Source organism: Olea europaea, chromosome 22, assembly GCF_002742605.1.
Source record: "Olea europaea var. sylvestris chromosome 22, O_europaea_v1, whole genome shotgun sequence".
Classification (NCBI taxonomy): domain Eukaryota; kingdom Viridiplantae; phylum Streptophyta; class Magnoliopsida; order Lamiales; family Oleaceae; genus Olea; species Olea europaea.
The window spans coordinates 455,837-470,659 of NC_036258.1; positions in this window are offsets into that span (position 1 = coordinate 455,837).

Sequence of the window (14,823 nt, forward strand, 5' to 3'; positions counted from 1 at the left end):
GTATGAGCTATTTACTTCTACTTCGTGTGAGGCGATTGCTTTTAAGAAAGTTGCTTGTACTTACAACAACAATTTTGCATTCACTTCATTTGGTGTTAAATATGATAAAAATTTGTGTAAGACTAATAGAGGTGTATATATATATTCAAAGTTCAGGGACAGGTATACCATTTTATAAATCCACTTCTACCAATTGATGGAAATCTTACGTATTTGTAGTTATACTTTTATAATACTGATAATGAAATTAGTAATAGACTACAAATTTCAGATAGGTTAAGTGAATCAACTTTGAAAAAATTAATAGATATCTTAAAGATAAATCCATATTGTCGTCTCTTTCGATCATTAAGTGAAGTTTCTGATTTTAATTCATGTTGTATCGTGCTGAGGTCTGATCTGGGTCTCGACCAGAGAGTATATAACATGTTATCATGTGAACAGGTGGCTGCAGTATGGGTTGATAAGGATCCATCTGCAAGCACAAAGACTCGTGATATATTAATTTATGAACATTTCAATACTGCACATAGAGTAAATTACTACTATGGTTGTTATGATCCACTTCAATATCCATTAATATTTACCTATGGAGAACCTAGATGGCATGAAAGTATCGAAAAGGTAAATGTGAATACTTTAATAGTCCATGAAGATTTCATACAAATCAATCACATTTATTCGACAAAATAACTTATAGATATGGAAGATCGTGGTAAGTTTTATTACCATTAAAGTTTTTTAATCTTTTTATAGCGCATAAATGTATTGTCATTTCTATATTTGTCTTTGTGACTTTAATTTTTTTCCTTTCAGTTATGAAGAGAGGTAAGAAACGAATTACTTTGTCGTGCCGTGAATATTATTGCTACAAATTCCAAATCAAACTTTCAAATAAGTCTGTACTCCTTCATACATGCAGACTTCTACAACAATATATAGTTGATATGTATGTTAAGATTGAAACTGTGAGATTAGATTATTTTCGTAATAATGAAAAAACTATAAGGGGTGAACTTTATCAAGGAATTGTCGATAGTATACAAAATGGTGAGAATAGAGGCTATAAAATTGGCAAATCAATTGTGTTGCCTACAGGGTTTATTGTAGGTCCTAGAAATTTAACTGAAAGATATATGGATGCAATGTGTTTAGTTCAAAGATATGGAAAACCTGATGTATTTTTAACAACGACATGCAATCCAAATTGGTCCGAAATTAAACAAGAATTGAAGCACAATGATAAAATATAAAATAGGCCAGATTTGTTAGCCCGAATATTTCGAGCAAAACTTGAAGAATAAAAACAGATTTAATAAAGAGAGAAATTCTAGGGCCTATAGCTGTCTATGTGTATGTAATTGAATTCCAAAAAAGAGGTCTACCTCATGTTCATTTTCTCCTGATATTTAAAACGAGTTTTAAGATTACTAATTCTACGTAAATTGACTAAATTTTTTCTTGTGAAATACCAGATCCAAAAAGAGATCCTCACCTGCATGCTACTGTGTTCAAACATGTGATGCATGGTCCGTGTGGACAATTAAATCCTACAAATGTGTGCATGAAAAATAACCATACTTGTAAAAACATGTATCCAAGAGAATACATTTTGCATACTTCATTAGATAAATGATTCATATCCACTTTATAGGCGTCGTGACGATGGTGTTATTGTTAGAGTCAGAGGGTCTGTACTAGACAATAGATGTGTTGTACCATATAATCCTTATATTTTGGCTAAATATGACTGTCACATTAATGTTGAAATATGTTCTTCTGTTAAAATAGTCAAATACTTATATAAATATGTATACAAAAGACATGATCGTGTTAATTTTACTGTGAGTAAAGAAATCAATGAGCATTATGTTGATGAGATTTCGAATTATCAAATCGCTGGATGGATATCTGCACCGGAAGGTATATGGAGAATTTTTAGTTTTGATTTATTCAACATATCTCCTGTTGTAATTTCTTTGCAGTTACATATTGAAGATACTCAGTTGGTTACATATAATGAAACAGACGATTTATCAGAAGTTATAGATAAAGACTCTATCCAACGAAAAATGTTAACTGAATTTTATAGAATGAATATTTCAAATGAAAAGGCACAAACTTTACTTTATAAGAATTTTTCTACATACTTTGTATGAAATACATATTTTCGAGTTTGGAGTCCTAGAAAAAAGTAAAATGTTATTGGTAGAATAGTTGTTGCTAATCCATCTGAGGGTGAGAGATACTTTCTAAGAGTTTTATTGAATCATGTCAAAGGGTCTAAATCTTTTCAAGATTTAAGAACAGTTAATAACATTGTTGTGCCTACTTATCGCGAAACTGCATTTTTACATGGTCTAATAGGTGGGAATAATTATTGTCAAATGTGTTTAAATGAGACAATCACCTATCAAATGCCTATATTATTGCGTCGCCTCTTTGCCAATGTATTAATTTTTTGTAGCCCTGCATATCTTAGGAATTTATGGGTTAAATTTAAAGTGTACATGATAGAAGATTTTTTACATGCAAGCATGACAGTATGTGATGTCGAGATTAGGGCTTTGAGATGCATACATTCATTCTTGGAAGTTTTTGGTACAAACAGAATTGATTTTGGTCTGGTAGATTTTGACGTTATTGTGAATGATGTTAATGTGTTAGCAAACATGATTTTAGAAGAGACTACAAATATTAATGTTCAGTGTGACATGCATTTTACAGATAATTTAAATAAGGAACAATAATTTGCCTATGATGTTATTTTAGACTGTGTTGTAAATAATAAAAATGGAGTTTTTTTTTATTGATGGTCCAGGAGGTATTGGAAAAATTTTTTTGTACAAGGCATTACTTGCTACAGTACGATCTCGACAACTTATTGCATTAGCAACAGCATCATCGAGAGTGGCTGCTTTTTTGTTGCCGGTTGGACGAACTGGTCATTCATGTTTTAAAATATCACTTCAAACAAGTTCTGAGATGCGATGTTCAGTAAGTAAACAATCATCATTTGGTCAACTTTTACAAATAACAAAACTAATTGTGTGGGATGAATCACCAATGATTAATAAATATGTTTTTGTAATTTTGGATAAAATGTTAAAATATATTATTGAATGTGAATTGCCATTTGGTGGAAATGTTGTTGTGTTCGGAGGAGATTTTCGACAAGTGTTGCCAGTAGTACAAAGAGGAACAAAAGATGATATCATGAAGGTCAGTTTAGTTTTTTCAGATTTATAGCAATATTTTACACAACTACTGTTAACCGAGAATATGAGAGCTAAATTAAATCCTTTGTTTTGTGAAAATTTACTTAGAATTGGAAATGGAATAAAAAGAGAACATACATGTCACATGATTAAGCTTCCTTCAGATATAATAATAGATTTTAAGAGTGAATTTAAATCATTGAAAAAACTAATTGCTATTGTGTTTTCTAATTTTCACAGATATGGTGACAATTTAAATACTATGATGAATAGAGTTATTTTGATTCAAAAAAATGAACATGTAGATGTAATAAACAATATGTTAGTTAAAGAAATTTTAGGAGAGATATTTACATATTTTAGTTTTGTTGAAGTAATTGATAAAGTAGAAGGATTTATTCGCGAGAACTTTTTGAATAGTCTAACTCCAAATGGCATCCCTCCACATGAACTTGTACTAAAAAGAAATTGTCCTGTTATGTTGCTTAGAAACATTAATCCTTCAAAAGGTTTGTGTAATGGGACCAGACTTATTTGTCGAGAATTTAAACGAAATGTTATTTTAGCCGAAATTGGAATAGGTGAATATCTTGGAAAACAGATATTTTTACCTAGAATTCCATTTATTCCACTTGAAGGAGATAAGTATTCGGTACCATTTAAGAGAACTCAATTTCTCATTCGTCCTTGTTTTGCAATGACCATTAACAAAGCTCAATGTCAAACTTTAGATTTCGTCGGACTATATTTGCCTGAACCTGTCTTCTCACATGATCAATTATATGTCTCTTTATCTAGAGCAAGAACAAGTGAAAACATAAAAGTTCTAATAAAGCGACATATAACTGACCAGACATATAGACCAAGAACAAGTGAAAACATAAAAGTTCTAATAAAGCCAATAGATGAAATAAAATCACACAATTGTTGCACAAAAAACGTAGTCTACCTTGAAATTTTGAATTTGATACATACTACTTAAGAAGTCTATAATTACAAGTTTTGCTTAATTGGACTGTCAATCTATTGTTAGCCTAAAAGAGGATATTTTCTCTGCTAATCCATCTTGTGTCAAGGAGAATAACATTAAGTTATATAATGTTAGTTATTCTTATATGTTATTATCCATTTCAATTATACTTTACTTGTTAGTACGATTTTTTCTTCAACATGGTGCATACAAAAGGGTTAAATTATTATCTTTGAACATGTCCTTCATAATATTCCATGTTCAACATATCTTTATTTATTAGGTGGTGTTTGGGGTACATAGTGCCCCCTCCAATAGGAAGGCGCCACTTGGGCATTATGGACACCATTATGGTATCCATTATATTGAAGTAGTATAATCCTTATTTATTTGGGTCTAAGTAGTCTTATTTTATGTACACATAAACTGATGTGACAAGATACCAAAAGAAAGGATAAAAAACACAAGCTTATTACATAATATTTCAATCAGTATATTCTAATTATCTACTACAATTAGGACTTACGGGAATGAAGAAAGTATTCGTTATTACAAATATCTACTGCAATCTTTCATCTATATATGCTCATCTTATCCGACAAAACTGATTCAATTGGATATCCCAAAACAAATCATTTTATACATTTGAGCACAAAAATCCCACCATTAGGCCTGTAGAAGAAATAGTTTAGTGTTAGGTTAAATGACTAAGTTTAGGAAATTAAATATTCTGCTAAAAAACAAGCCGCTTAAATGTTTACCCATTGTTTGCACAGTTTAGGTAGGGTATAATCTCCTGCTCCATTTGTTTATTCCTGTGTTTCCTTATATCTCCTCTAGAAGAAAAAGTCGTAGTCTTCAATAATGCTTATACCATAGTCAATAAAGTTTTTGCATGTGCTTTTATTTGATCTGGTGTGTGGATGTTATTATTGCAATTATATATTTGAAATTTTCATTCATGAATATTGACAAAGAAAAGGTACCAGCTATTGCCGGATATGAGCACGGAATTAATATATACTTGCATCTCATCTAACAACGACCAAATATAGGTGCTTTGCCATTCACATAACTTTGCAAAGAGTTACATCCGGTCATCTCTGGTGGTTCTCATTCCTGTGTCAATATGCCACATCATGTGACGAGAACATTCCGTTTCAAATTTGAAATCCATAATTGCATATTCTTTTGAAATAAGCGAACAACCATCATTCATGAGCCGTCTCAGTAGTTTTAACTCTAGCTCAATGTTCTGATGAAATAAATAGATATAAATTAGATTATATATATCGACTATGAAATAAAATTTATTGTAATTTATAGACTTTACTTACAGCAATATTTATGTCATGTGTTTGATCCATTAGAGTTTCCAACATGTCTCTTCCGAAGACATTGTTACTTTCATCATCCAAATATGCACTGTATGACATAATTTTAATTAATTTCAAATAAATCAAAAGAGAACTTGAACATTTGAACTAATACAAGTAAAATTATATTTATTACCTAGATTGATTCTTCGATATAAAATTTCTAATTTTTATGTATCTTTCCATAGGATAGTCTTCCAGAGGACGACCTGAAGATGATGAAGGTTGTATTTGTTTCCTCTTGTTTTTCTTCTCTTTTATCAACCTTTCAAAGCTCTCAATTTGTTTAGCTGTTGATATCTCTTTTGGTTTATAGCATGGAACAACACTTGTATCGAGAGGGACATCTTGATGCATGGAACCTATGATGGCTTCCATGTTTGATTTCCAATCAGATAATATGTTCAGTGTTTCCTGATTTTGTTCATCAACATAGGATCTCATTGAACTTAAATTGGTATTAATATAAGATTGCATACCCTGGTATCTATCCTCTGCCACTTCTGTTGCTATTGGAAAAATTGCCTTTGGTTGTCAAGAATTATCTGATAACGATGTTGCATGTAATCTTCTTGTCATTTTTTGCTCCTCAAATAACTGTTTTTGATTTTCAAGAACCGCATGGTAGTGAGCTCTTGATTCTTTAGCAAATTCTGCCTTCAAGTTGCTATATACATCAAACAGTTTGATGCTATGTGTTGCCTGTAGATACCTAGCAATTCTTTCATTTTATCTTCACTTAGGGAGCCACCGAGAACAGAGCTAGACCCAAATACAGGTGAAGATGTAGAAGTTGCACATATATATTGTCTGAGATTTATTCTATTGTATTATCCAATACTCCATTTATAATCTCATCTAATCTATCGTGTCCATTATCCAGTGGCAATGAAAGAGTTCAGTACTAAAGAGTTTGTAATTCTTCTTCATTAGGTTGTAGCACAGCAATCATTTGAATTTGTAATCAAAATGAAATACCAAAATTGTTTATTTTGAGTTTAATTTAATTTTAAGACAATTAAATGTCAAAGTAATTGTACATTCATAAAAACATACATTACGAGTAGACCAAAAATGCTTTATCTCTTTTTCAGTTACAAATTGGTTAGGTTTCCACTTGTACATTCTTGGAATTTGTGGTGTTTTATGTCTACGACGTCCAAATTTCTTTCCGATCTTTGGAAATACTTCATATATCCAATACTGTAAGATAATTAAAAATAAATATTATATGTATAAAAAAATTTTATGGGAATAAATTGTACATAATAAGTCAATACAAGAATAATGACTAATTACCTGAAATGCAAGTGGATATCCATGTAACGCATACTTGCATTTTGTTTGTTCATTCCGTTGCATTCTTTGCATTCTTTCAAATTGTGATGCTTTCAATGAATATAACAAGATCAAATATGCTTTGCGACCCCATGGATATGCAAGAAACTCATCCAGATGCTCAACCATACCTATAGTTCTATAATCAATTTGTCTTGTAGTGGGTGTTAACACACATTCGACAAACATGACTAAACCAAGCTTCAATTTATCTTCTTCATGTTCGCACACATGAAATGCTTCAAAAAGCATCCTCATACTGATTCGTTTTGTACCATTAAAGTATTGATTTCTAAGACGATCATTTGTATCATCAATGTCTATGGATGGTTCATGACAATGTAATCCAATAATAAGACAAAATTCTTACATGCCAAATCTGGTTACACGATCGTCTAACCTTACCCAAATTTCATCATTTTTCCCACAATTCACAGGCCTCAATATAAATTCATGCACCAACATACTGCTAAATTGTACATTTTTTTCCTTTGTAGAAAGCTCCATAAAGAAATCCATAAAAATTATTGCACATCAACGAAAATTGTTGATTCGAATCTATAAATTCTACCAAGTCTTTAAGATATTTGAAATTTGGATACTGGATAAGTGTAGCAGAAAACCATTAATCTGGAGAAATTATGTATTCTAGAGATATCTGCATAAATTATTTCAAATATCATATCATATTTATGAATGAATTAAAGAATTAAAAACAGAGAAACTTTTATTAAGAATTCGAAATAAACATTATATCTTTATAACCCATACATGCATAAATATTTTAAAATCGATAATAAAATATCTTATCTTCGTGTCTAGACAGTTTAGACAATTCGAGTTTTATGGGTAAAATTGTTATCCATACGTAGATCTGTGCAAGTTTTTTCGATTGTAAATTTTTGAGTAAAATTGTTGCCTTTTTTGGCCAATTTCAGAGTTTCTCTTGTTTATATTTGCGTGTAGTTTCTCTTGCTAAATGTATAGATTTTTGGGATTAAAAATATAATAAATGAGCTATATACCAACCACAAGATAAAAGGCTGTCACATGTGAGCTGTATATTATTGTTGTTTTATGCATTTGGTCAATAATCGATGAAGTATTTTTGTTGTGTTATGAAATATAAACTATTCACACGTTTTATACAATCTCAAATCTACGTCTTTGTTTGAATTCTTTAGTTTCATACACAAAATCATACATCAACATATTCACGTGTATTTATATATTTACAATTCAATTTATTTAAGCTAAATAAATAACTGAATTAAATTTTCCTCCCATTACAATGAAAGTTTGTAGCGGGAATACTTTTTCCCCGGTAAATACAACTTCATTTAATTCAGAGTCATTTTTGTACCATGTTTAAACCTTTGCCAACCCATGCCTATGTTCAGTCATTATGAATCAATAGAGTATGGGTATGATAAGATTTTACCGTGTAAATCCTGGTCTTTTTTCTTTTTTAATCCAAATTTTAACGTCATTTTATTAAATTTATAATAGGGAGAACGAATAAAATATAGTTTTACATATTTTGCTCTAAGTGTAAATCCTTGAACTCACGCTATTTCTGTACTATCAGTAAATGAATATTACAAGTAATCTCCATATCTCATGCAGACAACAAGTTATGACAGTATATGGCTAATAATAAAGTTTTACGCAGTACATACTTGTATTACTTTTTATAAAAAAAAATAAATTAAGAATAGAACATAAAGTACGGGAAACCAAATATGATATAATTTTACGTGTCTATATATATCTTCTTTTATTTGTCAATTAGATATTTCAAAATTGTTTGCAATAGAAATCTTCATTTTGTGTGTATTTTGGCTCTATTATTTTGTTGCAAAATTGCCACAATGGAAGAACAGTACCAGCTTCTACCAGAAATTATTTCCAACAATAAAAAGTGGAAAGTTAAGGTGATTGTAGTTGAAAAACAATCACCAAAGCCTTCGAGACAAGGCAATAGAAGGTACTAGCATTTGATGTTAATGGATACTCAGGTAACTCTTCTTCATACATTTTTTCTTCATTTCTTTTTGTTTTTTGTTTTGTTTTTTTTTTAATCTAAAATCACGTATATTACAGTTATTTATGAGGTTTCTTATCATTTTTCAGGGTAATACTATTTAGGCTAGCTTATATGATTCCAATATCACTGCTTTTGAGGATCAACTTGTTCTGGGAAAAACTTATACTATTTCAAAAGTTTATGTGAAAAATAATACGACAAACTATAAATATTCGACTGGCTCTCTACAATGGACAATATCTGGAGAAACTTGTATTGAAGAACTGAATGAAGATAATCTAGAGTTTGTATTCTCAACATATCAACTTGACATAGTTTCATGAATTCGAATAATACATGGATACAGATGTTGATTTAAGTATGACAAAATTTCATAGATTTTAAATAATCATACCGATTCTACAGAAATATAGTTTCCTTCAAATTTGTACTACTTATGTTCAGAAAAAAGAAAATTTGATGGCTCATTTCAAATTTCCAGATATACTTGCAGTTGCAGTTGATATGACGCCCAAACGATTGATTCAATTCAAAGATGGCAGCCAAACTTGGTTGCAAGATATCATACTTCTAGACATAAATTTCAAAACAATGATGCATACACTTTGAGATTCATTTGTTGACAGAGAATGCTTACTCATAGTAGACATTATTGACAAAAAGCCAGTCAGTCACCTTTGCAACCCGTCTAAAGGTCACATCATTCTTTGGTATGTTCTATTATATTATTTAAACCCCTCTTAAGTCATATGTTACATCCTTCACACATTCTCTATATTGATATTATATAGGTTTAAAATTGTCCAAAAAAGTCTGTTCCACTTTCTTCATAAATACACCTTTCAACATAGTAAAACAAATGACAGAATGATATGTACAAAGTGCTATATTTTATTATTCTTTTTTTTTGTTTCCTCTCGATTATTTTTCCACACATTACTATTGGAGTTACTAATTATCTCCATGTCTTTTGATTAGGGTAAGAACAAATTCCATTAAAATAGATGATTTTGTATTGAAAAAATCATACATGGACAAAAGCCCCACAAATCTTTCTCCACCCGTGCAAAGTAAATTCACCCCTATTCAAAATCTTCAAGGACTCCTTCTAGCGGTAATGTTAAGGTTGCGTGTGCTATTCAATCAGCTTGCATTTATTTTCTAATATAGATATGCTCAATCGTATTATTTATTTTTCCTTGTAATTTCTCTAAGTATATCCATACTGGTAACAATGAAAGTTTTATTGGGTAAACGGCACAGCAACGACAGATAAAATTGATAGCAAATCTTGGTACATGGTCTGCAACAACTGTTTTAGACGGTTGAATGTTGATTTTGGAGAAACATATCTTTGTATTTTTTTGCAAGAATCCCAATTCCAAAGCTATTCCTCGGTAAAATATACTAACAATTAATTACTTTTCATTTTTTACTTCATTTGATGCAGGTAAAATATTTACTTATGCATGACATTTCTACTTCTCTTTATTACTCTTGCATCTATTAATACTAATTTCATATTCACTTTAGGGTTAGAGCATATGTGCAGCTTTCAGATGTCATGGGATCACTCAGTGCAAAATGCAATTGGTGAACCAGTTGAGAAACTATTATTTACAACTTCCAATCTTTGATGGAGGAAACCAAATTTGTAAGAAATTCAACTTATCTCAAACATTTTGCCATTCAATACATATTTTAGTTGAATAATATCAATACAATTTAAAATTAACACACAGGGTTGAAAGACAAACTTCGAAGTAATCATTAAAAAATGCAGGATACTGAACGAGTTTTCTACTTAAAAGCATCGCAAAATGAACCTAATTAATCAAGTTACAAATTTGATATCATCTCTGTAACAGACTTAGACCATCTAAGTTCAGGACAAGAAATCCAAACAAATATTGACCATACAAGTCTTGAACCAAAAATCCAAACAAAGGTTGAAAGTCAGGTTGTAGTTACAGCAGTTGGGAAAAATGTTAATACTGACTATCAAGAAGATTGGTCACCTCCAGTGAAAAAAGCCCTTTTCAAATCTTCCAATGATAGTTTCAGTTTGAAAGTGACTTGTGATGAAAATATAAGTTCAGACACAAATCAATTTGCTCACAAAGAAAAACTGGAATAAATGGTAGTCGAAATCTTTTCTGTAAAACCAACCTTTTGACAAGAGCATGCTGTTCGATTTTGTGAAATTTGTGCTGTTTCGTTTTGTGAAATTTGTCTTCTTTGTAAATTTGATCTTGGAATTCCATTTTGTTAAGTACATGTAATTTCCTGATCAAAAGCTGTCAAACAAAAAAGTAATGACAAATGATGTATATGGAATGTAATCCCCATCCATTCCGAAAACCAGTCATTATTTAGTTTATCTTGGCTATACTTTGTAATTAACGATGGTAATGAAGTTAATTTTTATTCTCTTTTATCTATCATTGACTGTAATACAAGCACATGATTAATTACGATAAATTTACAAATCACAATCAAACACATCAATATGTATACTATTATCTCAATTATTTGCTGGTTAGTTCCTTGCCAATAATTTCATCTTCCCATATATTTTCAAACATATTCAATACATACACTAATCAAACCATAATTCATGCACAGTTCGTGCATCGCACGTAGCATAAACTAGTAATGCCTCTTTGGTAGGATTTTTGTTTCTTGTAAAAGAGTTTTTTGAGGATGTAAAAACTCTTCTAGCGAAACAAAACACTTTTAGAAAATTTTACAAATAAATTTAAAAGTAACTTCTTAATTTTAGATGTAAATTTTAACTTTTCAAGAGTCTCATTACTCGATTTCCTAATAGAAACTAAAGAATATCAATAAGCCAGCTAATGGATGCCATTTTCTCTAGATGTTGCTCAAAACATGCAAAGTAGGAGTATTAGAAGGAACTTGTGTAAATTTCTCAATAAATTATTAATTAAAAATGTCAAGGAACCACATACTGATACGCGTATAAAAAACCAAAGATAAAAATAAAAATAAAAATAAAAATAATAAATCAACAACGAAACCCACCTGCCACATTTATAAAAACCATATCATCAAACTTGCATATCTTTAGTGATGTTCTTTTTTTGCCAATCATTGCTCTCGATAAAAATCAATAGCTCTATTACCAATTGTTGAAAATGAGAAATTCTGATTTTGTCATCAAGAGCAATAAAATTGCAAAAAAAATGGACAAAAGAATAGAGAACATTTATAGAGGGCCGCTTTAATGTGAGACTACGTCCTTATCCATTATTGCAGTAATTCATTATGATGAAAATAAGAGAAAATCGCATATCCTATTTTCTGTAATCTCTAATTTTTGCAATAACACATACTTCTAATAAGACAAATTAGGGCAATACCAAAATTACAATTGTGATGTTTCTAAATTATCCATGATAAAATTTTGGTGTAGGGAATTTTAGGTTCCACAACTTAACATGTTCTTCGTGGGATCTCAAAGAATTCCCGATCGATGGATATGATACCACTAGATTTGTCCAGTGGCATGGACAGTGTACCGTGTATGGATTGATCATATGACAATATGGAAATGTGGGATGTCGTCTAACCCCATGATTAAAACATATATTCTATAACATTTTATCACCATCCACATTCTTTCGAAAAAAATATATTCTTAAATAGTGATTTAATATCATTTTATACATACATTGTTCAATAAAATAATATTATACGCAAATTCAAAATTTTTTCTTATTTTTAACCACACATTTTTCATTAATACACTATTCAAAAATGCATTTTTATGAAAATAATGTGGCTCAAATAAATGCTATATATGATCCCAACTTCAAGGAACGAGTTACCGCAATTTTGGTTGGTTTCACAATTTTCTTTGCATTCATCTATGATTATTATTGCATCAAGATGCTCAACTTCCGAACAAGGTAGAGTTGAGTGAATCAGGCGATTTAGCAGGACAACATCCAATTCCTTTAAATTTTACACAAATTGAATAATTCCTCTTCTCGTCCACTAGGGACTCAAGTGTTACAAACTTGAAATTTTCAAGACTTATATGTCAAAAGAAAATTGAGGACTTCAATGTACATTAGGGAGGAGTGGCATGTAAACATAAGGGTTTGTTGTCTTTGGGCTTGGACTACTTAGGCCTATACAAGTCCAAGCCCATATATAGTCCCCAATTATCTTTCTCATTCTTTTATTTTTGACCGCACAATTTTTTATAAAATAATATTACACGCAAATAAAAAATTTTTCATTCTCTTTCAATTACACATTTTTCAAAAAATTACTATTACAACCATTAAAACTTGAAAATAATGGGGGCATAAAGCCTTTATAGTTCAACAACACAATTTTTCTCTTGGTTTACAAGTATGGTGCGTTTGATTGTAAGCATAGAAGTATATAAAGAAAATAAATTCTGGATAATTTAATTGCCTATAATTTATTTGCATAAAAATTATCAATTAAATGTATTTAATTGATTTAATTTCAATTTAGAAAATATTATATTTGTCTGATTTTTATTCGTGTGTAGATGAGAGAGAGTGGATAGATGAGAGAATGAATTCTCTGGAAAATAAAATCATACTCCCCATAAAGAAAGTATTTTTCTTGATTTTGAGAAAAATATGGACACGTGACCAAAAGTAAGAAAATATTTTTCATGAAAAAAAATGATAATCAAACAGTACAAAAATGGGAATTTGAGTAAAAAAACGAACACATTTTTGCATAGAAAATATTAATAATTAAATGCACTCTTAGGGCGTGTTTGGTTGTAAACATAAAATTCATATGAAAAGAAATTGCTTAGATATTATTTGCATGAAAATTGTCAATTAAACGTGTTTGATTGGTTTTATTTTCAATTTAAAATATATTATACTTGTCCATTTTTATTAATAAGTAGAAGAGGGAGTAGATGAGAGAGAAAGAGATGGTGAATTACCTAAAAAAACAAACTCTACTACCTACTCCTAGAGTAAGGATGGTGACGCGTAGGATATGATAGAGTGGTGTAGGGTGGAGAATATCCCGAGTGTCTTAGGCGGGAATCCTTGCTTAGTTAGGGGACTTGTTGCCATCCTATGATATGGTTAGTGTTACTTGCCTCCGGTGAAACAAAAATATGATTGATGAGATTCATTTTTTTTTTTTTTTTTTTGTGGACATAATAAAAAAATGTTCTTTTCAATTATGTGGCTAATTAAATTCTACACGAATAGAAAAGCTATTAAGTTCCGATTAACTTGGATAATATGGCAGAAAATAATAATAATTGACGTATAAAGTGTCAAAAAAATAAATAAATTAGGATTCTTCTGGTATCATATTAATTTATCTAGATATGGAAGATAGCTATAAATTAATAAAATAAGAATAAGAAAAGGAATTGTTTGTTGGACTAATTTATTTATTAATTATTCCTAGATAAATGAGTTATAACTTTGTGTTGTGTTTAATGCACTTATTAGCTGTGTTCTAAAAAATCCGTCGAGGTGCATGCATTTGTTTTGCAAGTAGTATTTGACTATTTTCTTGTTTTGAAGTTCAGCGTAACGAAATATTCAACCGTTAAAGTTTAAAACAGAAATAAGTCGAATAAAAAAATTACCTTGGTACATAGTTTTCTCTACCAACAAACAAATTGTTATTGATTTGGGATATTTATGATTTTTTAGAATTAAGTTATTTGTTAAAAATTTGAAAAATATGTCTGAAATTCTTATGTATTTCAAGGTATACGTTACTTTATTTGTTATTGGTATAGAATATTTAAAATATGAAAATATCTTACTATACTCAGATTTGTAAGGTTTGATGCTTGACTTTCACATCTTACCGTACTTTACTCATTTA